We start from the raw sequence: 26,251 nt of genomic DNA, 5'->3' as shown, positions 1-26,251 counted from the left end.
GTGAAAGCCCTTTTCTTGTTCATTGTTTCATGACTGGCTGTAGGTTGTCATGTTTTTTGGAGTGAGATTCATTTGCATGAGAATGTTTCCTTGAAGGGGAAACTAGCCACTCATTTGTCAACACATTTCATGCACTCTTTTATCACTGAAATCTATGGAGTCATCTAGTTGTGTTAGTAGGCAGCCCAAGATGGGTGAACTCCATTACCAAATTATGTTTTGCCTCTCTTCTTGTTTTCATTTATGAGTTTCATGATGATATGTTTCTTGTTTAAAGTTCACATGAAAACTAACTCATTATCATTGAAGAGACCATAAAACTTGTTTTTTTCATAAGACCCATTTCTACTTGCAAACCATGAAAGGACAGTCAATTTTTAGGAAGGAGAAGTTCTCCTTCAATTTCAAATCACTTAGACATGACATAAGTGCCTTGAGGAGTAGTTGGATCACATCGAAGGGAGAGTAGAGTACACAAAGGCTCATGTGCACGAGACTTTCCACTAGCAACATGAAAATGATCCAGCAAACCAAGCTCCGAGAGATAATGCAAGTTGATCATGGTAGTAGGTTGTCTTTAGACATTGGTTCTTTTTTTGGGTGAATTGTTGTTACAAATAATTTTGTCACATTAGGAAAATGACCATCATTTTGGATCTTTCGCTATCCATCAAAGTGTTCCGAAGCATCCCCTTGCAAGGTTAGAACCCAAACAATCCCAAAGAGAATAACATTAATGGATATCAAGGCTCAAAAACCTATTTATTTTCTTCCTGCGTAGTTCCCTATTCCATTTCAGTGCATATGCAAAAGAGATCATCTGAAACTACACAAAATTATGCTCTGTCTGACACTATGTCCTGCACACATGACTTGACACAAGTAAAAATAAAAGGTAAATTCTAGAAGCTTTGTTAGTCGAATCTTTCCCAACTAACAACTTATAATGGATGCCTATTCAAGCCTGATACCTCACATCATGGAGCTACTTCCCTCTCTTTATGGATCTCCTATCCCACCATTTGTCGATCTCATCCCTTAGGAAATGGATCCAAAAACTCTTCCTCATGGCCTATAAATCAAACACGTGCTAGAGGATTGGGGAGGACTATAGAAGGTAGGATTATGCTATAAAAATAAGGCTAGTAGGCTTTTCATCCAAGGAGAGGGTTCGAGATTGTGAGAAGAGGCTTGTAACATCAAGGCTTTGAGGTTGTAGGTTTGTTGTCCATTTTATCTAATAAAAAGAAAATTTCCTAATTATGTCTTTTCTAATATTATTTGTGGGATTCCTTGATCACTCACATAGGTTATGATTGGTTATTGATTCAATTTATGATATATGTTCAGTTAAGTAGTTCATTTATCTTTCATTCTATACACTAGGTGCTTTGATCCTTTGTGTGTTTCTATCTATGCATATATCCTTCGAACATCATGGAGAATATGTGGGAAGTAATGGAATAGTCTCAAAAGCATCAAGAGGAAGCTAACTATCGAAGGCACTGAAAGGGATTTCAACAAGCATTTCAATTAAATGGTAAGAGATATCTCGCATATTGTTTGTTTCAATCAATCATAAGCTAAGGAAAGGTTGCAGTTCATTTCTTGTTTGTTACTAGATTTCTTTGAGTTCTAGGGAGATCCATCTTGTCCGTAAGAGGGATTAGTCTGCCTAACAAATTTGTGACTCCATTGGGGAATTCCTAACTCTCCATCATTCTCTTTGTTTTGACCTTTCACCCTTTTTTCATAACCATCTCTCAGTGTTTGGAAATATCGAAAATATGGATTTTATGATTTATTTGACTTGCTTTTATTTTTTTCTAAAAATTTCCCCTTGTGCACACTTTATATTTAGGTACATATCATATTTCTTCACAAGTTTTCCTTTCCAACAATTCGTATGTGCACTGGATTGATCTATTTCCCGTGCACATACCTGGAATTTTTTAAAATTTCATTTTTCTCTTCATCAAGTCCAATTTTTTGTTTTCCTGTTTAATTGCAATTGTTTACCTTCTGGAAATCTTTGACTTATTTTGATTTGACTTTTTGTGTTTCCTTCTTGAATAATTATTTACTTTTTCAAATTAGGGCCCAAAGTTTCATTTGGTGAAATGTTAATTAATCAATGAAGAGGACTAGTCATTGCTAAGATAGTTTGATTCTGTCATTTTCTATGTCAAATCATTAGATTAAGTACTTTGTTTTCTCAATTTCAAAGTGTCATTAGTATTAGTTAAATTTAGGGTTTCTCAAGAGAGAAATTGTGATTGATAGTTTTTTTGTTTTTCCAAAGCAATTATTGGTTATTTATCTCTTTAAGACAACACAATCTTCTACTTACAACAATTTGTAACTCATTACATCAAATTGTAAATATAGATTGTGTATGTTGAAGGAAGAATTCATTGTTTGTTTTTGGGTATGAAAGAAGTTGATAAGATAAAAAATTCTCTTCTTGTAACTTAGGTTTTGAGGAATTTAGGTTGCATTTCTCAAAGAAGAACCAAGAATCGTGTATTATGCATTCTCTTTGTTTTTGTATCTTGAAAATGATTCAATGATTCTTATATTTTTGAAAAATGAATGAAACCTCTTCCCTTATTTTAGTTACAATTCATCAAAATGAAAGGATTACAATATAATGTTCTATTGCATTAGGTTTTGCATCAAGTCACAACACCATGAGTTTCATGTCCATTTACCTTTGAGTAAATAACAAATCTTAAAAATTGCGCTAATAAAATCAATCTAGAAATGTTAATTATCTTAGAGCTCTTTTCCACCTACATTAGATCAGGTCGTAGTGCTTTTAAATAAGGAAGTGAGTTAACTTTCCAAAGATGCAAACAAACATTAGAGTCTTGTGATAGGGTGTAAATCCATTTACTAAGATTTGGCTATGGGAAAATCCCCTTATAAAGGAGTTAAACAAAAGATCATATTGGACCCAATGGAATGATCAACCCCTCTTCATTGGTTACGGTAGAGTGATGTACACATATTAAAAATGATGCCTAAAGGCACTTTCAAGTCACTTGGAAGTAAACCTCATATTAACCATGTTGATGAACATTCAAGGGGATTGAGCTTTGTTACTCTACCCTTGCGTGTACATTCAATCTGCGACTATCCTCCCAAGTTACTTTATTTTAAGTGGTAACATTAGAGACCATAATCCTAGCGCTATTACCCAAGGTGATGGTGAAGGGTAAGTCTCCATTGTAACTGGAACAAATTTTAGCCAGACTCACTTGGACCTTTTTGGAGGGTGTTCTTCATCGAGATGGCATAAGTGAAGTTACTTGCACTAGATCGTGTTCATTAAGCAAGTTGTTAGTGTAACTAGTTCCACCTTCTCCATCTTTAGCTACTTTCCACATTGAGGTTTGCGATGTTGGATTTCATCACCAACTAGTGATTTCTCTGTGAAAAGTTTGTTTGCTTGGTTTTACTCCCTAGATTTACTAGCGCATATTATTCTCTTGTTTTTATTTTTTATAGACCTTAGGTGTTGATTGTGATTTTAAATTATTAATATTGGTAGTAAATTTATCTAAGTTGAATCTAATGGAAAAAATGTCAGAAGTTACTGATAAATAAACTCCTTTTAATGGGAATGCTAGTCCTTTTTCCGACTTTGAAAATGTTGGTCCTCCTTATATGGCTACATTGTCACTTCCCAAATTCATTAGAGGTTTATCGGTGTGGTTGTTTTCAACTTATTTAATCCCAAATACCCAAACAATTCCAGGTCAACCGAGTTTGTCATCTCAACATCACTAACCTTATGTTGACCATTTACCTTATTCACCCAACATTTCCTCCTCCCTTTCTCCTTCTTCACTTGGTAAAATCCTTGATTCTAGTCACTGGGTGACTGAGAAGAAGAAGAAAGGAAAGAAGAAGAAGAAGCAAGATAAGAAAGAAGTCAACCAACTCAAAATGGTTATAGGTAGTGGTAATTTTGAGGAAACTTCCAACATGCATCAGAAGCCTAGATACCCTTGCAATATTTGTAAGGGTGACCACTTCCTTATAGTTTGTCCTAGGATTCCTAAGGTCTTGGAAGCATGGACTAAAAATTCTTATCAACTTACTGTTGATCCATCAACCAGTGACTGTGAAGTTCCTAAGAAAAATGGTAAAGCTAGGCTTCTTTGTAGGTTATTCAAAGGGATTCATTATAGTCACCTTTTCCCTAATATGGACAAAGCCTCAAAATTGTTAGAAAAACTTAATGTTCCATAGCAACAACTTCCAACTGTTACCATAAAATTTCTCCCAACCTACCATCAGTTGGTGAAGTGATTGATATAATTCCAATTACATTCAATCCCACTCTTCCATTGGAGAGTGAAACACATATCGCTCAAGTTGATGAGCCATTGATTGATCAAGTGGTCAACTGTATACCATTTTCTGTTGATCCCACTCTCCCTTTAGAGAGTGAAAATAATATTGTTCAAGTGATTCTTGTCACTTTATATTCTTCTACACATGGGGGAATTTCACATGTTTCCATTGACCCCCCTCCAAGTAATGAGGCTATTTCCTTTGATTGGAGTATATTTCCAGGAACTTTTCTTACTTCTTCCACCCCTTTCCAAATCATTGTGAAAGTGTACGGTAAGAATGTGCAACACACAAATATAGATGAAGGTGCTTCTATCAATATTTTATCCTCATCCGCTTCGCAAGATTTGGGTTCCCCTTAGCTTGTGCCTGTTACACATAATCTTTTAGCTTTTAACAGAACCATTAGTGAGCCTTTAGGGATCCTTCCTAAGTTACCTATACTCTAAAAGGTAAAACTATATGTATTGATCTTATGGTATTCAAAGGCCCCTTGGATTTCAATTTTCTCCTTGGCGAGACTATGTCTATGCCATGAAGGTTGCCATATCGACACTCTTTCACGTGATTTATTTTCCTCACAATGGAAACATTCTAACTATTAACTAACTTTCATTCGTTGATCTTGATTCGACTACCAACCAACTGGAATCCCTATATTTTCCTTACATGCAAGTGGTATCCAACCCACGATGGGTTAATTATGTGGAAACCAGTCCCATGTTTTCAATTATAAATGCAAGCGAGCCTCTCACTATTTGCTCAACTTCTTATGACTTAGATCTGGTAATTGACACAAGGAACCTTATGGGGAATTTGAAATGGATTTTCTTACCCCTTTTGATTCTCTTCACATGCGTTCTCTCCAGAGAGCTATTCTTCATTTTGATGAATATCTCTTTGAAGACATGATCAAGAAATATCCCTTTGCATGTGTTTCTTCCAAATGGAAACCATGATCCAAATTCCCATAAGGATGGTTCTTTTTCTTTGTCAACCTGAAATAAATTCCCCTAAGGATGTTTCTTTTACTATGTCAATCTCGTTAAAAAATGAAATAAATTTCAATGACAATGCTTCTTTTATAGTGTCAACCTCATTAATAAATGAAACAAATACTTTAGAGGATGGTTCTTTTATTATGTCAACCTCATTAAAAAATTAAACAAATGCGAGATGTGATAGTTCTCTTATTGTGTCAACCTCATTAAAAAATGAATCAATTTCTTAAGAGCATTGTTATTTTTGTTTCAATATCAGATAAACATTAAACAACCCTTGAGGATAATTCTTTTACTGTGCCAACCTCATTAAAAAATGAAACAAATAACTGTGAGGATGTTTCTTTTACTATGTCAACCTCATTAAAAAATGAAATAAAGTACTTGTGAGGATGCTTCTATTGTTATGTCAACCTAGCTAAAAATTGAAATAAACTCTTAGCATAGTTATTTTTGTTTCAAGCTTGCATAGAAATAAAACCAATTTATGAAAATCATGAGCATAGTTCTCTTTCAATCTCATTAAAAAATGAAGCAAGTCCCTATATAAACTGATTCTTTTATGTGATTTTATCAATAAACCTTTATTTCATATGCCTAATAATAATTTACCATCTACTTAATAAGATCAAACAAAGATCGGGTGGCATGTGCGTCTCGATGGGTACATTGTAATTATGTTTTGTAGGAAACAATTTTTTTGCATCCTTTTACAATTTTATACTATTTTTCCTATTTATCTTGCGTTACATTTTATTACTGATGCATTTCCATTTGCCAAAATCTATAATGAAGCAAAAACAATACTCATCCATATATTGTACAAGATAGAATGAGGTAGAAGTTGTGGTTTTCATTAAGTAAAATGTTTGTAAAAATTATGGTTTTACAAAAATGTCATCCAAAGACATGAGGCCCTGTGGCCTTTATTATTCGAACATGCCGATGCATCATCAAAAAACAAAATTCGGCCATAATACTATCAACTACGCATGATGATCATGGTAGAAGACAATAGAGCGAGCTACTCGTCGTAGAAAGTGACTAATCGGTCCAGGAACCCCAACAGTGTGCCTCTGGTAGTGGGGAGGTAGGTTATCAATCCCGACATCTGGGATGTATAGGGTCAACCTCTCTAGGTTGTGCTCCATCTTAGTCAATGCCTATCCTGTGTTAGGATTCTGTACTACGGGAGCTACTAGATGCTCACAACACCTGTCAAATATTCGTAGTCTTGTTGGTCTCACCAGGTCCACATCTGCACGATCATTTCAGAAAATTAGTTTTGGATGCCAAAAATTAAAAATAAAAAAACACTAAAACAACCAGAATGTGTAGTTTTGACCTATATCACCCCACTACATCCCAGCTGGTAGTAAAATATCTGGATCACTTGTGTAATTCATGTTGACATATGGAAATTCCTTGATCATAATGATTTGATGTTCCAACCATCCAAAGAAATCAGGAGTATATCGAATCATTGGGCCTTCACCACCTCCGCGGCATGCCATCAATGTGACCCACTCCAACATGCGAGGATCTCGTGGTCCTCCTCAATCTATGGCAACCATTGGGGAAAGAAGGGGGATCCTCACTAGAATGAACAAGATAACAAAGGCACCATACCCAAAATTATTGAGCTTTCCAGTTTTCACTCTAGTTAGTTTCCCTTTCACGTTGGCAATTACTCCTTCACACTAGTTGATTATTGTAGCTTGCAAGCACTCTATGGAGATCTTCATCTAAGCCTTGGTGAGCAAGTGAAGAGCTTCACTCCCACATAATCGTGCAATAGTAAAATTGATAATTCTCAAAGGAAGCCTCTCTATGGTTTTGATATCAATTCTCCATTGTTTAAGAGAAACCCCTTGAAAGAAATTTTGCTCTAGATAGGTGGTAGTTGTTTCTCCACCTCATCTATGTCCATACAGAGAAATGTCCACTCCATGGCGTGGGAGCCCAAACCAGAAGTAAATGTCATCGACATCAATATTAAGTCTATGGTCTCCGATCACTAAGATTTCTTCCTATACATTCCACTTTCTCACCATCCATTCTAGTAAATCTAATTGGGCCTTCATTCCTAGAATTGTAAATTTTTTATAAAGGCCACAGTTTCTTAGAGCCCGTAATGTCTCTGGGTGGTTCAAAGCATCTATATCTTGTTCTTCATGTTCACACTCTCTCCACTCCATTTTTTTATCTCAAAACCCTGCAAATAAACATGGAGGATCATTGGAAGATGTTGTGGTAATTTTTTACAAAACATTTGGGATTTTTTCATTAATTTTTCAAATCCCTCAACACTATACGTGGCCGCTTTTGGAAACTAGTGCAGGTTTGCACAGTTCTGGCCCTATAAACTACATAAATCACATTTTACTGTGTTAAAAAAAGGGTCGGTATGCGTAGGTTCAATGAAGATGAATTGTGCACACAGAGAGTGATTTTTGATTTGATAAATCCCCCCAAAAAACCAAAATACATGGTCAAATGCAAAATAAAAGCAATGAAAATGAAGATATTAGAGAGATGGTTTACCTGAAGAAGACAACTTGTGATTTGGTCCAATGGTTTTCCCAGAATATTCCTCTAAATTTCTTGGTGAAAAATGCACTCTATCACTCTCAAATGGTAAAAAACACAAATGGTAAGAAGTTTTTACTTTTTTGGATCTTTATAAGTTCTTAGGCCCATTAAAATATTATTTTTTTCATATTTACCTTTGAAATCCAAATTTTTAATCTTTTTACTATACTTTTGAGTGATGGCGATAATTTTTGAGTTTAAATGTGCATAACACTAGTTATTTATGAAAACAAATCAATTTGGTGATGAGTATATTTTTATCACTTTTTCGGACTAGTTAAAAACTTACGAAAAAGAAAAACTAGGAGTTCTGTTTACACCCTTTCCAAACTCCCTAAACATGAAAATATCACTGAGTACTTGAAAATTTGAACTCGTAAAAGTAAACGAATAATCGTCTATTCAGTATAATTTTACCCCTTTTACAGATTGAACTAGACTATTTACGAAAAAAGTATACATTAACTAATCATGGTAAATAGAGTTCTCTCGTGCATTATTTTACCCTTTTTCGAGCTTGAGAGACTAAATTTACAAAAAAGGACACTATGGAGTTTACTTATGTTTTTCTCCTGGCTCTCTAAAAAAGAAAAAAAAAACGAGGTCATTAAAATTTTTCGTTGAAAGGACTAAATGAGCTTTATTTTTGTGTCTTTTCAAACTCTTTAAACATGAAAAAACATCAAGTTTCCCCTTCACTAGACTTGTAAAATGTAAATAGTGTGGAACTCATCATTCATAACGAGATCGAACCACTGCTTCATAGGGTTTGCTAAAAATACTCCGAAGGATGAGCTTATAGGACAAGAATATGTTATCCTCCTCAAGCTTGCCAAAAATCAAGAGGTACTTGTTAGTAATTGTAGGGGGAAATTGGGAATGAACCATTTTTTTGTATTATAAAAGGCAGTATGGCACTCATGAACATGACAATCCATCACTTTTTTGTTTGAGTTGGGAAATCCATTTCTCTCAGTTGAACATACCTCATTGAAATTCTTCAGTTGGTATGGGTATTTTTTTTTAGTAAAATGTTTCCAAGTCAGGATGTCATGCTACCAATATGTTCAAGAGAAGTCCAACGTTAGTGAAAAATACTTTTCTATTGATAATATTCAATCGTGTTGACCATCCCTGAGTCAGTCCTAGATTAATCCAAGCTGTTGTTCTTCAAAAAATTGACATGAGTTTCATATCGTATGCCCTCCTGCAATGGGTAACTTCCTAACGACTTCAAATCATTATCTATGAAGTTGATGTAGAAGCCTTCAATACCTTGGACCCTGCATGCCTTAACAACAGGTTTATCACCTTCAACGATAGGTTCTCATCATTGAAATTTGATTGAATAATTCTATGAGTGTTTGACATCAACAAATCTATTCACACTTCATAGATTTTACTGGAAGTACCTTGAGAACCATTGTCATTATTGGTGGTTTCTCTCGTGCTTCTTAATGGTTCACATCATTGAATAGTAATCAAGTGAAATGGGAGCCAAAGCCAGGGGAATGGGAGATAAAGCCAAACAACCCCAGGGTTTCTACCACGATTGACTATGAGAAATTCATTCGCATGGCTAGATTTGTACTACCAATTGAGAGATGGAGATCAAGAACCTGGATCTAGTTTCATCCATCTAGGTTGCATGGAGTAATTAAATATTCATGATTGTAAATATAGATCCATTGATGGTTGCATCCATACTATGTCATTAATTGACATGGATCTTCAGATGTATTTTGGTACTAGTTCTTTTAGACATTTATGTTTTGAGTATGAGAATGCCTACCTTAGTGATGATTTTATATTGCATTGTAACATTTTATTAATTGTTTTAGGTCTCCAACTATAGTCTCTAGTGTGAACCTTGGCATGATAAAGTGCTTTAGTCATTAAACATTTTTTCTCACTTTGCACTTTATGGGGCAACCTGTTAAACACCATTTTGTTTGCATTAGGAAAGTCACCATTAGTTTGGATTTTTCGTTATCCATAAAAGTGTTCCAACGAATCCATTTGCAAGGTTAGAACCCAAACAATACCAAAGAGAATGAAATTTCTGGATATCAAGGCTCAAAAACCCGTTTTTATGCTTCCTGCGTAGTTCCGTAGTCCATTTGTGCGCATACGTAGAAGAAACCATTAGAAACTACACAAAACTACGCTTTGTCTCACCTATGGCCTACACACATAACTTAATGAAAGTAAAAATGAAAAGTAAAGTCTAAAAGCTTTATTAGTCTAATCTTTCCCAACTAACAACTTCGAATGGATGGCTATTTAATCTTGATCCCTCCCATCATGGAGCTAATTTCCTCTCTTTATGGATCCCCTATCCCACCATTTGTGGATCTCATCCCTTAGGAAATATATCCCAAACCTCCTCCTCTTGGCCCATAAATCAAACATAAGCTAGAGGATTGGGGAGGACTATTGATGGTAGGCTTATGCTATAGAAATAAGGCTAAGTGGCATTTCATCGAAGGAGAGGGTTGGAGATTGTGGAAGAGGCTTGTAACATCAAGGCTTTGAGGTTGTAAGTTTCTTATCTGTTTTATTTAATAAAAAGAATTTGTTCTTTCCTTATTATGTCTTTGTTGATATCATTTGTGGGATTCCTTCATCACTCACATAGGTTATGATTGGTTATTGATTCAATTTATGATATATGTTGAGTTAAGTAGTTCATTTATATTTCATTCTATACACTAGGGGCTTTGATCCTTTGTGTGTTTCTGTCTATGTAGATCACCTTCGAAACATCATTGAGAAGATGTGGGTGTTGAGAAATGGCAACAAGAGAGTCCAATTTAATTTCTCCTTGAATTAAAGTGGAAATTAAATTCGAATTCTATTCTCATAGCAACATAAAATAGTTAAATTAAGTTTATTAAACTTACTTAACATAGGAATTTCAAGTTGGAAGTCTTTTGTAAGTCATGTTTATGTTCTCCTTACTTTGTAGGAGTCCAGTATGAGTTAATTGTGAGTTGTAAAATAGAAGATTTGGTTTCATGAGTCAGATTAGTTAAATTAGTTGTCAAACTAATTAAGAGAACAAATAGTGAGTTAATTGTTAGTCGTGTCACTAATGAACTCTACGAGTGCTACTCTAGTTAACTGAATATTTACTCATTAGAAACTCATGCATGTCAAATCAGAGAAAGACCTAGTTGAGACTAGAGTGTAGGGACAGTGTGCTATTTTTTAAAGATTTTTCTCAGTTGCACTAATAGTGCATGCATTCAGGAATTGACCCTTGAGGGATTGTGCAATTTTTAGAGGCTTTATTTCCCTTTAAATACAAGTTATCCTCCATAGGAGTTACGCATTTGAATAGAGACTTGGAGAGATTGTGAAGAGTCTAAGATTTTGCCTTGAGCTTTCTTATGAGTTGGAGATTTAATTTGCTGAGTGTTGGGATTTTTCTTAAGAGAACAAGCATTGTAATTTCATCCTGATTTTCCGTATTAATACAAAAAAAATAGTGGGGTTTTGAGTTGTGGCTTTCTCCAAATATTTGTTGTGTTATATTCCTTTGATTCTATTCCTCTATTGATTATTGTTTTCTCGATGTTTGTGGGCTTCCTCAGTAAAGAGTAGAAGTATATTCTTATCTCTTGCTTTAGGAAATTGCATTAGCTTGTGAATCTACAAGAAAATTCTACATGGTATCAGAGCAAGATTGTTTTTTGGGCCGAGAGTTTGCAGATAATCTCTGAAAATTTATGTGAACATTTTTCAGAAACAAATAGAATATCTGGATTCCTTGGGAAAATATACCCAAATTCAAAAAAAAAAAATCGTCAGAATCGGAGTTCAGATGAGGGAGATATCGCTCATTTAAAATCAGAACTTAGAGGAGATTTTGAAGTTTTCAGTTTCTAGGTTCCAGTTGAAAGTCAAATTTGCAATACATACTTCAAGATTGATAGGTGGCATTCCATGGGTTGAGGCTTGAGTGTGCCTTGGAAGGAAGCTTGAATTTCATAGCCTAGAGGGACAGGATGGAGGTTGTGCTAGAAGACAATGTCTTGAAGGAATTTGTTGACCAAGCAATTCCTAAGCCAGTAGCTACTAATGCACAGAACTTGGCTGAGTGGAAGAAGTGTGTGGCAAAGGCAAGATGGATAATCTTTGAGGGAGTTAGATATCATATTGTCTTGAGTCTCCATGGAAAAGAAGCCCTGCATGCTATGTGGAAAACATTGACAGACCTGTATCAGAATAACAGTGATCAAAGGAAGTTGGCACTGGCATAAACTTCGTAAAATCAAGATGGAGAAAGGCGAGACGATTCCAAAGTACTTAACCAAGTTCACTCAATGTCACAATGAATTTGGAAGTGTTGGAATCATGGTTTCCAAGGAGGATATGGTGATACCTTCTCTTCTTGGGCTCCCAAAGAGTTGGCATAGTAATCAGGACTCTATCAATGGTCGAGAGAAACTGCTAGATTGGGAATGACTATGGTCGGATTTGATACAGGATGAGATTAGGAGGAACACCAGGGATGGCTCTTCATAAACACTGATGATAAAGAGAACTATGCCTTAGCAATTAAGGCAAGGAAGGAGAAAGGTAAAATTTCTCATTCCAAATTATATTCTTATCATGGAGGTAAGAAGAAGGACATGATGAAAGTTAAATGCTTTCATTGTCACAATATGGGACACTTTGCCACAAATTTTCCATTAAAGAAGTCCAAGGAGAATACCTCAGGAAGAGCGGTGGGTGAGGCTTTGGCCTCCCAATTTGAATTGGAATTTTCCCTCATTTTATGCATGGTGTCTTCAATGATGGGAAGTCTCTGGTACTTAGACAGTGGAGATTCATTCCACATGACTGGCGACAAAGAGTTATTTAGTGAACTGGAGGAGAAAGATCTCAAGATGCATATTAAGATGGGTGATGATGGTAAGTATAGTGTTACTGGTGTGGGAACTATTAGTTTTCAAAGGGAGCATGTGGCTCCACTCACCTTAAAGAATGTTATGCATGTACCCAAACTGATGAAGAACTTAGTATCCATTGCCATGCTTGAGGATAGAGGCTATGATGCCATCTTTTCGAAAGGAGAGGTGTTCCTTTGACACATAGCCATGGGTCAAGTAAAGAAGATAGGGATTCGAGTTCAGAATCTCTATAAGATAGAGGTAGAGGATTGTGTTGCTTTGAGTTCAAAAGCAGAAGATATGTTGAGTTGAGACGTCAATGAATTGTGGCATAGGTGATTGGGCCGCTTGCATCATGAGGCTTTGAAGATATTCCAACAAATCTCTACCGGTCTTCCCAAAGGTATGCTTGAGAAAGTTGATACATGCAAGGGTTGTACTTTGAGAAAATACACCACGTCTTCCGTTGGATACAGAGACATTCAAGAAGAGTATATTCTAGAGATAATCCATTCAGATGTGCATGGACCATTCTCGATAGCATCCACATCACATGTATTATGTTATATTTGTTGATGACTATTCTCATAAATGATGGGTTTTTTAATGCAGAAAAAGGATCAAACTTATATAAAAAAAATTGGGTTTAAAGCATTGGTATAGAAAGAGTTTGGTAAGAAGGTTAAAGCTCTATCGAGTGATAACGTTGGTGAGTAGGGGTAGAATGGGGTTGCCAAGAGGAAGGACATGAGCATAGTAGGGGCATAAAGGGAGATGTTTCATGATCAGGGCCTACGACTACACTTGTGGGCTGAGGCATGCAACACATCAGTTTATGTTTAGAACCATAGCCCACATCGACTACTTGATATCAAGACACTAGAGGAGGCTTATTCCGATAAGGGGCCAAATGTTCATCACTTAAAGATTTTTGGGTCATCGGTTTATTGCCATGTGACCAAAGATGCATGGAAGAAGCTTGAGCCAACATCACAGTTAGGGATATTTGTGGGGTACATTGATACACCCCAAAACTATTGGGTGTACATGACGACCAGTCAAATGACAATGGTTCGCAGGGATATCGGGTTCGATGAGGAGAAGGCCATGCAAGTATCCCTTGAGAGGGAGCTTGAGCTACATGCGGATGAGGAGCTTTTAGCTCCTAATGTTGAGGGGCCTCAGATTGATGTGGAGCAGCCACATGGAGAGGTTCAGAGAGTAGAGACATCCACTTAGTTAGAGTCTTCCAGAGAGGGAAGAAAGTGCACTAGAGAGGTTGAAAAATTGTTGGATGATGCATGGGAGAATGTGGGAGCATCCTCTTCTCAATGTAGAAAAAGGAGGTCACCAGTGAGGTACACTGGATACATGGCACTTATGGGTACATGTGTTGTGATAGAGCCATCTTCCTTTCAGGAAGTAGTGCAGCAACCAGTTTGGGTTGATGTGATAGTGGAGGAGTATGACTCCATAGTTCGAAACAGTGTTTGGGATGTGGTCCTGATACCGGAGGACAACTCAGTTGTGAGCTCCCATTGGCTTTACAAGGTAAAGAAAGCTCCAGATGGTAGTGTGGAGAAGCATAAGGCCAGATTTGTAGCCAATGGATTTTCACATGTAGAGGTGATTGACTATGATGAGATCTTTACTCCTGTTGCAAGGTACTCATTAATCAAATCTATTTTGGCACTATCAACATAGATGGGTTGGAAGATGCATCAGATGGATATGAAGATTGCCTTCCTCAATAGCATGATTGAGGAAGAGGTGTACATAGAGCAGCCAAAAGGTTTTGAAACCTTGGACCATGAGTCACATGTGTGCCTACTCAAGAGAGTGTTGTATGGGATGAAACAAACACCCTGTTCTTGGTACACCAGGATAGATAGCTACTTCATTGGGTTGGGCTTCACGAAGAGTGAAGTAGATGGAACCTGTATCACATAGTGGTAGAAGGTAAGTTGTTGATCATTGTACTTTATGTAGATGATCTTATACCGACAGGTGATGATAAGCTCATCAAATCTTGCAAGGAGGACCTTACAAGAGAGTTTGAGATGAAGGACATGGGGCTCATGCATTACTTTCTTGGCATGGAGGTATTGCAGAGAGATGGGGAGTTGTCTATATCTCAGGGAAGGTATCCCAACGAGATACTTATGAGATTCCTCATGGAGAGTAGTAAACCCATGGAGACTCCTCTAGCTGGTAACTGGAGGAAGGAAGATGCTAATTTAGGGGAAGTAGTGGAAGATATTGTTTACAGGCAGCTTGTGGGTTCACTCATGTACTTGGTGAACACATGACCGAATATGTGTTATGCAGTTAACCATCTTAGTCAAGTGATGGTTAGGCCTACCAAGCTGTATTGGAAGGATGCAAAGCATGTATTGAGATACCTCATAGGAACTACTCAATTTGGGTTATGATACATAAGGACAGAGGGAGTGAAGCTTGAAGGCTTCACCAATGCAGATTGGGTAGGGAGTCCATCTGACATGAAAAGCACATTAGGAAGGATATTTAGTATTGAGTCTGTGGCAGTTTCTTGGTACAGCAGGAAACAGAGATCAGTTTCACTCAGTTCGGAAGAGGAAGATTACATGGTTGCAAGTCAGGCAGCATGTGAGACTATCTGGATGAGGAAGATCCTGGTTGGTGCATTTGGCCAGTAGATGGATCCTACAATGATTTATTGTGATAATAAGAGTTGTATCAAACTCTCTAAAAATCCAATTTTTCATGATCGGTCCAAGCATATTGATATCCAATATTATCATCTCAGAGATTGTGTATTGAGGAAGATCATGTTTTTGGATTACATTCCCACAGAGGAGTAGGATGATAACATCTTGACAAAGGCATTTTCAAGATGCAAATTCGAGTTTCACAGAAACAGGATCGGACTAGTTGATAATCCCTTTCTTGTTGAGAGGGAGCGTTGAGAAATGGCAAGAGATTCCAATTTAATTTTTCCTTGAATTAAACTAGAAATTAAATTTGAATTCTATTCTCATAGCAACATAAAATAGTGAAATTAATTTTATTAAACTTACTTAACTTAGGAATTTCGAGTTGGAAGTCTTTTGTAAGTCATGTGTATGTTCTCCCTACTTTGTAGGACTCTAGTATGAGTTAATTATGAGTTATAAAATAGAAAACTTAGTTTCATGAGTTAGTTTAGTTAAATTAGTTCTCAAACCGATTGAGAGAACTAATAGTGAGTTAACTATCAGTGGTGTCACTAATGAACTCTATCAGTGCTACTCTAGTTAACTGAATATTTACTCATCAGAACCTCATGCATGTCAAATCAGAGAAAGATCCAGTTGAGACTAGAGTGTAGGGACAATGTGCTATTTGTTTTAGATTTTTTTGAGTTACACAGACAATGCATTCATTCAGGAATTGACCCTTAACGGATTGTGCAGTTTTTAGAGGCTTTATTTCACTTTAAATACAAGCTATCCTCCATAGGAATTACACATTGGAATAGAGACTTGGAGAGCTTGTGAAGAGGTTAAGCTTTGGCCTTGAGCTTGCTTATGAGTTGGAGATTGAATTTGTTGAGTGTTGGGATTGTTCTTGAGAGAACAAGCATTGTAATTTCATCTTGATTTTTGAGATTAATACAAAACAAATAGTGTGGTTTTGAGTTGTGGATTTCCCCAGATATGTATTGTGTTACGTGCCTTTGATTCTCTTCCTCTATTGATTATTGTTTGCTCAATGTTTATGGGATTCCGTTGTAAAGAGTAGAAGTAGATTCTTGTCTCTTGCTTTAGAAAATTGCATTAGCTTATGAATCTACATGACTTTCTACAGTGGGAAGCACTAGAACAATCTCTAAAGCATCAAGAGGAAGCTAATTGGAAAAGGCACTAAAAGGGACTTCAAGAGGCATTTCGATTAAATGGTAAGTGATATCTCTCATATTGTTTTTTTCAATCAATCGTAAGCTAAGGAAAGTTAGCAATTATTTTATTTTTTGTTACTAGATTTATTTGAGGTCTATGGAGATCCATCTTGTCCCAAAAAGGGATTAAGTTGCCTTACAATTGGGTAATCATGATGCATAATAGGAGTTTTTTTCTTTTTTGGTAAAATGTATTTTGTCTCTACAACTTGGCCAACAAATCTAACAGGAATGAGGTTGATGGCACATTTTTGAAAAAGTATAGCAATACAACATTTTCCAAAATTAATAGATATATTCTATTTACAAAAAAATGAGGGTATATTAAAAGAAAAAGAAAAAAAATCAATTGTGGGCACTGTAACATTTTCTTTTAAGGGTATCTAAAAGATTTTGTGAAAGTGTTACCCTTGTAGAGAATTTGTGGACATGTCTATCTTTTAGAATCTAAGAAGCAAATAAGCCACTATAGAGGCACAACCACATGTAGTCACTATGTCTACAACTCAATTTTCTTGTTGAGCGACAACTAACCAACACTCAACAAATGGAAAAATATAATTGGATGAAAAAGTTGAAGGAACAACAACAACTGCTTGAAGTCTATTTGAAAGAGTTGGAAGCCAAAAGGAAAAGGAATGTCTTTGCATTAAAATGCATAAAAGAATGTGCATATGACAACATTCTTCCCTTCTTTTTAGTTACAAATAAATCCAAAGAGGCTTGGGAAACCTTTAAGAGGAGTTTTGGTGTAAGGGGGAGTATTCTCGCGAAAGATGAAGAAAAAGGTGGATATATACCAACAGATCTACAAAAAGAGTTCAGCAAATACCACTTGAAAGTGGATGCAGAGAAAAAACACTAAGATTCCCATGAATCCCATTGTGCACAACCACAAGTGGATGAAAATTTAGTGAATCCAACAACAAAGCTTGTTGATGACAGTGAAGGTGCCAATGGAGTAGTCAGTGATATGTTGAATTCAATGATTAAAATTCTTCATGTTAACTTTGATAAATAATAGATATATAGTGATGAATGGTTGTAAATGATGCAACAAAAACATCTCATTGACATGATATTATTTGGCAAGAGAATCCCACTTTTGTTTGAAAACCAAGAGGAACTGGAAGTGCAAAAGGAGAAAGATCTCATTGCAGAGTAGAAATAACACAATTAATATGGTTCTGCAAATGTTTTTAAACACAAAATTGATTTAAAGCGTGGAAATGTTAGCAACAACAAAAAAGAAACAGAAAAAATTGAAGAAGAATTAAAGTTCCTTGAAGCATGGTGTAAGATACCCAATCAATTTTTTTTACTTAACCTATACCATTTACCATTCACCCATTCAAAGGAAATTAAATTTGCATTTAATACACTAGTCATAGTGATTACTCATAATTCACATATTTATTTCAATTATAATATACCAATGATCAACATTAATATTAGAATATAGTTATTTTTTTATTTTATTGTTTTATTATATGTGTAAAATTTATATATTATAACCTTGGCATAATAAAACCTCGACATACTATAGCCTTGACATATATTAACCTTGGAAACATGAGTTGGGTCAAGCCTTTCTGAGAGTGTTTGTTTCTTTTCCATATGGCGATGTGACCACCTCAAAAATGGAGAATATATATCTACAATCTATATTAGTTAGGGTTTCATTAGTGGTCTACTGGAAAGGAGGTGGTTACATGGTAACCAACCTCTCACTTTGATGCCCCCTACAGCTCATTCTCTCCAGGCTTTCCTAATGTAAAAAATGACTCTATAAACCTTTGGGGAAACACAACTTCTACCTAGTTCTGGATCGTTTCTCCTAATGTCGTTTAGTGGAATGGGTTGGTAATTTAATGTGGGTTATTCCTATGATAATTTTCTTTCAGAAATTTTATTTTATTTTTTCTTGGTTTTATTCTTGTATAATATTGCTAACTAGAATTGGTACTGGCGATAACGGGAGTCCTAAATAAGAGTTCACAGACTATAGAAACTGTGGTTGTTTTTCAAGATTATTATAGAAAATTATAGTGCTTGTTTAGCCATTGGACCAAACATAGGGTTTTACACAACAACATGTATACTGCCCCCCTTTTTTCCACATTTTTTCATTCCTTTTGTTTCTCTTTCCTTAAAACTCAATATCAGATATTTAGAGAAAAACATAACATGTTTGATGCCAAGAATGCCAATAAAAGATATTGATGGAAGAAACTATAGCTTCAGGTAACCCTGTTTCGAGAATTATGGTGACCTAATTGTTTTTACTTTGATTCATGTGCGACGACCCTAATGCCTCCTATTGAAGACCAAAATTATTCATTTTTTATGCCTTCCTTAAACTCCATTCTCTTCCGTTTTGACCATAATAACTCCAATTCAATGTTAGATGGCAAGGTTATTAGACAAACCAGGTATTTAATCATATTTTATTCACAGTTTCACTGTTTCCTTGTTATCCAATCTAATATTTTCACAAGCTACCTAATTGCATCAATACTACAACTAATATAAATTCTCCATCTTACTTGAAGGATTTACAGGTTCTAAAACATTAGTTGAGGAAAAAAGCATATGAATTGGTATCTAGAAACCAACACAACGATATCCACCTATTAATCTGATATGGCAAGGTGATAAGGATGCTCGAATGAGTAGGTCATCGTGGAAGTCAACCTAGCGGAAAATACTGAAGACAAATCAAGCGAGCGAGGAGATCATTGATTGAAGTTGATATTTTTCCTCATGATTTGATTCTTTGATAGAAAATCACTAATAGTATTTTTTTTTAAACAATGTTATTTTAACATGTTATGTTGAGAAGGATAGGCTTAGAAATCTCCAAACAGTTTAACAATGGAGGTTATAAAACATGCCTCTCGACATGATGGTACACATGACTAGTTATTATTTTAAAAAATCTTTGCAATCATTTAATTGATCTTTTGATTCCACTATTGTTATATAGTAATTTGTCACAATCCCTATCTCATACCCTGAGTTGTCGAACTTTTTCCAATGCTACTTTTAATAGGAAAACTCGTGCTGGTACCCTTTGGTCTAACTAGTGGCTAGCGCTCGCACTGTGACTTTAGATAGGAAAATATGTGTTGATCCTCCTCAAGTATTTTTTCAAAAAATGGAGCAAAAGCTTCTCTTACTAGAAGTCTTGAGAACGACCAACTAGTTATTGTTGAGTAAGGATATGGTCAAGTTCTCCCATTTTGATTCCTTGATCCTACCCTTAGGGATCTTCCCCTTAAGATGTGGACCTTCTTCCCCCTTTTGTGGATCCATAATTCCATCTCCTTCCCTATAAATACATTACCTTATACTAGATTGGTCAGACTAGATTGGTCATGATGCGACTAAATTGTGCCTAATTGCTGCCAATTTCTGAAGGAGAAAGGAAAATTTGAGAAGTCTTGGGTTGGACTTGGAAAACCATTCCGAAGGAGGCTTCTAACATCAAGGAAGTGGTCATATTCTTCCTTCTTGTGTTTATTATTAATACAATCTATGTTTACTTTCCATAAGTGTGTAAATGGTGACTTGCTTAGTATGATGCTCCTTGATATGTCATATGGTTTACATTAGAATGCATATGCTATGCTTTTCCTTTGTTGTTTTTATTTCATCCCTCTTGCAGGTATTCGTTCACAATAGAATAGTGAGGATCGAGCTTGGAAGTGAGGAGATTGAGGTTGACATTGAAAAGTGATTGCATAGGAGTGAGGTAGGCCATCTTTCCTCTCTCATGTCATTCTGATTTAAACTAGGAGAGTTTTGCATGTATTTGTTTCAGTTGTTACTAGATCCACTCATTGGACTAGAGGGATCACTTCTATCCATAGAAGGGATTGCCTAGATAACAAATTGGCGACTCCATTGGGGAGCCTATAGCCCTTTCAACCCTCCTTTTGCATTTGGCCTTTTTTATTAGTTTGGCCAACCTTTCAATGATCCTTGGTTTTGATTTCCTTTGAGTCTGTACTCTAAGTAGTTAGTCATTTAGGGTATCAGGTCTAGGGTTTTTCTCAAGATCTACTTGTTTTTCCTAAAATTTTCTTGCCCAATTCCCTTTTTCTTAGACACATTGGCACTAACAACACTGATTTTTCCAATTACAATTACGCTTGAAACAATCTACCCATGCTGGTTCAATTTATCATCCAGCACAAATTTCGCTATGTAAAGTAGCGTTGATAACCCTGTCAGCGTGGAGTTTTCTATGTAAATTGGTGTTGATCCATAAAATTGATAATTTTTAGGGCTTCTACTAAAAATATTTGTGTGCCCAGATCTTTGAGGTTATCCTCCTACTCTGTGTGCATTGAATTTTCTTTGATTTTTGTTAGTTTCTTTGCGGTCTGCAAAAGTCCCTCCCATTTTTTGAAGTGGTGAAAGTAAATTTTGGTTGAGTCTTTGATTCTTTGAGTCAATTAAAATTGTTGTTTGATGCTCATATGTTTGGAAGGAATACTGATTTTTTATTGTTTCAAAATTATTAGTTCTTTTGAGACCATAAAAGAAATTGATTTTACATTTATTTTGTTTTCATAAATTTTACTTTTTATAAAGAGCATTAGATCAAATTGCATTGAAAAAATCATTTTTGGGATCATCATTGAACATAGATGACATTGTTTAGTGATTGAAAGCTAAAAGTGCATTGAGTGCATTCTCATTCATTAAAAAAAAAAGTGAAAAATTAATGTAGGTGCATTTGAATTGGATTTCAATTTACTTTTTGTCAGTGCACTGAAAAAGAAAAGTGAACAATTCTTCTAGGTGCATGTTAGTGAATCTTTTATATAATTTTCGTGGATGCATTGGAATAGTGAAAGTGAAAGATCTAGTTAAGAATATTTGCTGGCTACCTATTAGCACTCGAATCTGCCTCAAGCTGAAGGAAGGCGAGGTTCAAGGCAACATCAAACCAAGCTCGGTCTGGTAGCTAGCCCTACCAGAATAGGAGAGGGCTCTCTCCGGGTCTATCTCATCAAAAGATGTCCAATAGGACCCGAGATGACCTAAGATGAATACTGATTTTAATGATTTTAGGCTAGTAAATAAATATGAAAGAAATATTTGATTTTTAGGCTGGGTTTTCTGGGCTGTATGGGACCAAGGAACAACATGAACAGAGAAGTTAAATCAAAGACACAGATTATCTCCTGAGGCAAGATAGGCAAGAGATTTAACATCAAATTTGAAATACTGTGGAGTGGGTGGACTGTTGAGAGGTTGACAAGGGCATAGAAGATGAATCCTTGTCAAACAGAAGAAAACATTAAATATGAACACTTTCCCAAGGCAGAGCAATGAATTGGATTCTGCCTTTCTCACTTTAAAAGCATTCAGCTGAAAACGATTATGAATGAACTATGAAACAGAAACAAGAGACATATGAAACAGGAGAAGAAACACATGCTAAATTCATACCGCAAGCATCTCATGAAACAGAGCTGTACCATTCAATTATTTCTCTATCAAATCTATACAATGAAGCGCTGGGTTTTTTCCTCCCACACTTTCCTCAGAAAAATACAAGCCCCTTTACAAATGATTTTTCATACAATAAATAAACTTTACTGTGGGAAATGGATCGACCCAAAGTGGGGGGTTATTTAATCATTGCTAACAGACATGAAAAGCCAACCATCTGTTCTGAAGAAAAGGAGCGTTACACTTGAAAACTGTTTGATAGCCCATGAAGAGGCAACACCTATAGCGTAGATACTTTGAATCATAACTGAAGTCCAAAAATAGACCGTCTATTCCTATTTCTCTTCTGTGACAGATGTCTTTGTTTTAAATTTAGGCATTCAGTTTTGACTGTACACCTTCCGTCTTCCATTTGAATGAAAACCAACCTTTCAATAAAAAATGCCTTTGAACGATGACTTTGCCAGAAAATCCATTGGCGACATGAATTTGATTGCCATAAGAATGCCGACATTCCACCGGTACATCTACAGTTCTGTGATAATCCATGGTCCAAGCTGCAATTTCTCCTTTAACACCAGCAAACATATATGCACTAACAGTTCCTCCAGAGTTGAACATTTTGATCAGTCCAATGGGAGCAAAGAGATGCTGTTGGCTAATTTGGTCATTTCTCTCAGAAGACTTAGGCACTCCATCCTGTTGGTGCAAACCTCTTCTATTCTCTCCAATATATTTGCCACAACCAGAAAGCCTGCAGCAATTATATTGTTTGCCGAACCCATACTTTGCAAGATACTGCTAACAATGATTTTTGCACTGAGTGAACTGGATTTGGCACTGACTGAACTAATATTATTAGCATAATTTGTTCCCTCATAAAGCAACTTCCTTAAGTTGATGAAGCTTTGAGAAGTCGGCCAATATTGTTGAGCTGCCTTTAGATTATAAGATGATATTTTCCCCTCCCTAAACTCGAATAGCTTATATATGTGCACGATTAGCCCGTCCAGATCGAGTTTGGCATTTTCTTTTTCCCCTACCTTAATCATATGGTCGGACGCCGTTGGAACTCTGTAAGAAGAGGGCGGAATCCTTTGAAGCTGACCTGTATCAGGGTTGGAAATAAATGGGGCATTTTCAACCTCTGGTTGAGGAAGGGCCTTTTTAACAGAGCGTGAGAAAAAAATGCTGCAGAATATTTTTTTTTTCTCTGCATTGTGAGGACGAAACGCTTTCCTGGATACCAGAAAGAATTGAAGATGTGAGCGCCCACAAAAATTAAATCCAGACTGAGCGCGTGGGTCATCTAGTGAATGCCAATGTAGGCAGCCACATTGAGCACTAGAATCACCCTCCCAACTTCTACAGGCTTCGACTTGACCATTGTGTCTCGCATTAATCGTCCTGCTTCAAGCCTTTGCCTTTTCACTCGGTTTTCTTGTGCAGCATTGTATCGACTTACTTGGAGAAGAATTAAGCTGAAACAAATTGAGTTTTTGATGAATTGATGATGAATTTCAGCCTTGGGGCTCTGTGCACCGCATGCACAACTCCATGTGTCGCGCGGGCTGTATGCGTTGCGCCAGAGGAAAAATACACGGTGAATCCACACCCAATGCGCCGTGCCAGTCATCCTATGCATCGCGCTAGACAATTTCATCCTTGATTTTTTTGTTTTCTTCGTTTAGACTTGATGTTGTTCAAAAGATATTTAAGAATGCTGATGAAAGGCATTGCCCCAATTCCCAAACCCACGAGTAACAGAATGTCATATTTTTTGTAATTTTGGGCCGGAGCTCCATAAGGTCCATCAATGTAAAGCTTGGGAAATCTGCATACTGGGACTCCATTGTCAGCTACTAGTGTAGTTTCAGCCCTCAGTAGACCACTTTTATTGGCAGTAGGGGGTTCACAAACCCTAGAAAATATCCTCTTAAGTTCTGTTGTCCAATCACCCAAGGTTCGGATGTGGACACTCAAGTAATCGTCTCCTGGAGCTGAGGTAATAGAAAAAGGATGCCATTCAAAAGAGGATACCGCAGGGAAATTGACAAACATGTACTGTCCACTCTTATACTTGAAACCTTGTGGTTTTGACACGTGAAGAGAGAAAGCATTGCCTGGATAGATGGTTACCTTGAGGATTTTAACGGATTTGTAACCTGATCTGAAAGCTCTCAGAGTTCTTTCTCCACCATATAACAACACTGGAACTGCAAGGTACATCCATGTTGTTTTCTTGTACCATTTGTGGCTAAGGTATAGATATATACCATGGACTATCAACAACACATAGACAATTACAAATAAGTGGTGTGAATACCAGAAAGCATTGAATCCTGTAAGCCTTTTCAATGGTTTTGGAAGATTAACTTTATTCCTTCTGAACCATGGAGTGGCCAGAACGAATTCAATTGCCATGAAGACCACCATCATAACACCTGCAACACCCTAAACTCCTTTGACAAACCACCAGTAGTTGGGAGGCCTATTATGTCCAAAGAACTGTTGCAAGGGCACATATTGCTCATTTGATGCATGGAAAAGACGAGGAAAATCACATGTTAAATGTGCTCCTCCATGAAGCCCCACTCAATATTGCTATTGCTACTGCAATTACCTTGTGGAAATTGAGATTGTCGTCAAATGGAACTGCTAACACCAAACTTGGTCTTATTGCGGAGCCATGTAATGGTATTTCTACAAACAGGAAGCAAAATCAATGCCATGCTAAATTTGAGTGTCTTTGCAGCTCCCTTAGCCGTGCACACGCAGTAACCCATCACATGGTATATTTCTTTGTGCCTGTATTGTATGAATTTCCATGTAAATAGCCCTACAAGTATACGAATCCATAGCAGAAGAACTTGGATGCATTTCCAATTGTCTTCAACAAAGAATTTTGTTTTCTGCAACCACCTTTCAACTGGATTATTTATCTTGGTGGGTGCCAGCTTCTGGCTTATCATTTGGCTCAAATTAATGCTGGTGTTCCCATGTTTTGCATTTTCATTTGGAACCTCCAGCAGCAACATCTCCAGATTTTGAATCTTAATGTATCCCAAATGATCAGGGTCTAGTTCTTCCATGATGAGTGCTGCATACTCTTCTGCTTGTTCTTTTAACTTGGAAACCTTGTTTGCAGATGCACTGAGCATGATAACCTCTTTGAATTCTTCTTCAGCGATACGGCCATCAGCATTATTGTTGACCCGCATGTCAAAGAAGATCTGTAGCCTAGAATCAAAGTTTTGGTTGGCCATCTCCTGCCAGAATTGGTAGAGCTCATCCTTGGACAAGCAATTGGTTTTCACCCCTTTTCGCCGAGCTAATGCATCAAAGAGTTCCACCGCAAATTCCTTCGAGTCTTTCATTTTCTTCTCTGACCTTCTTTAGTTGAAATGATGGTTCTTCTGTTGATTATTTTGCAGAGATAGGAGCAGCTAAAGCTGCTGCCATTGAAGAGCTGTACAACTTTGAAACACTTTGACAAATTACATATTTATTACAAAAACACATTTGATGATTTCTTCTTCAAAACAGGGTTTTGAAGAAGAATCAATCTCGCATTATTGATGATGACATTCCTGAAATAAAAACTTACTGAACCTCCCTCTGGCCTGCAAGCATTATTTCACACTTCTGGAGACAAAACCCTGGACTCAAGAATTAAAATGACTCTTTTTGACCAAAATGGAATTTGATGACTGCAAATGACGAGAAATGAACCTTGGTGAATTTGGCTCTGACAGAGGACTGACAAGACTGATTCTAACACTACCTACATGATTGTTGCATCAATGTTTGCATTTTTTTCCCTACACTAGATAGCTTTCATTGAAATGATTTGTTTTCTTCTCATATTAGTTACATCATTGGTCTCTTCAGGTGACATCAATCTTTGAGCCTTAAAATAGAAACTTAATCCAAGATCAATGTTAAAATTCACCTCAATTAACCTAAGGAGCATTTGGAACATTAACAAGAACATTTAGAGCTCTAGGCTAGAT

General features: G+C 36.4%; 1 pseudogene; it reads right to left on the bottom strand.

The window, feature by feature from the left end:
- Nucleotides 1–22,610: 22,610 nt before the first annotated feature.
- On the bottom strand, nt 22,611–25,615 carry LOC149166018 (respiratory burst oxidase homolog protein B pseudogene; annotated as a pseudogene).
- Nucleotides 25,616–26,251: the final 636 nt, after the last annotated feature.

This window comes from Pinus tabuliformis, chromosome 5_1, assembly GCF_031772625.1.
Source record: "Pinus tabuliformis cultivar Carrire ecotype Pingquan chromosome 5_1, CPIR1, whole genome shotgun sequence".
Taxonomy (NCBI): domain Eukaryota; kingdom Viridiplantae; phylum Streptophyta; class Pinopsida; order Pinales; family Pinaceae; genus Pinus; species Pinus tabuliformis.
The sequence above is the reverse complement of the archived record's forward strand: the minus strand, read 5'-3'. Positions and strand labels throughout refer to the sequence as shown.